We start from the raw sequence: 754 nt of genomic DNA on the forward strand, positions 1-754 counted from the left end.
GAACACATTAATTAGAGAAGCCTAGTGGTAGACTTACAATTACTGTGCATTGCTTCTTAAGCAAGCCCCTGAATCAGGCATAGGCTTACATGGTTATAATCCATTTATAATAATGATACATGTTTTGGTCATCACCATGTTTTCTTAAGACAGGATTTATGCAGAAATTCTAGACAGGATCAATCGATCAATCCAACAGCTGAAGTGACCTGCTGTTTGTTCTTACCATGCCCTCTGACCTTTGGTCTTAGTGCTGCATTGATCGCAAAACCATTGAGTTTTCTGAGTAGTTCCTCAAGTACGTTATCCAGAGCTAGCCTCACACACTGCCTGGCGTTTAAATATGTTTGACACCAAGTCTTGGAGGGAGATTTGTAACAGGTAAAGCAGAGGACAGCTATCTTGATAGACCTAACTTGTCTCAGACAAGCCTGCTTGTTTCTGACTGTAATCAACAACTTGGTGGATATGGTGGATACGGGCCGAGAACGCTGAGAGATTACAACTGTTGTCAGGCTGAATCACATGGACAAACTATATTAGGGGGAAACAAAAACATACACACATGCTAACACACACACACACACACACACACACACGCACACGCACACACACACACACACACACACACACACACACACACACACACACACACACACACATATGTGGACAAATGGACACGGAGCTTGATGCAAGAGAGGATGCACAAGAAGACACAGAGAGGGAAGCACAGTTGACTTCCTCTGTCGTTACT

The sequence above is a fragment of the Gadus macrocephalus genome, chromosome 9, assembly GCF_031168955.1.
Source record: "Gadus macrocephalus chromosome 9, ASM3116895v1".
Classification (NCBI taxonomy): Eukaryota; Metazoa; Chordata; class Actinopteri; order Gadiformes; family Gadidae; genus Gadus; species Gadus macrocephalus.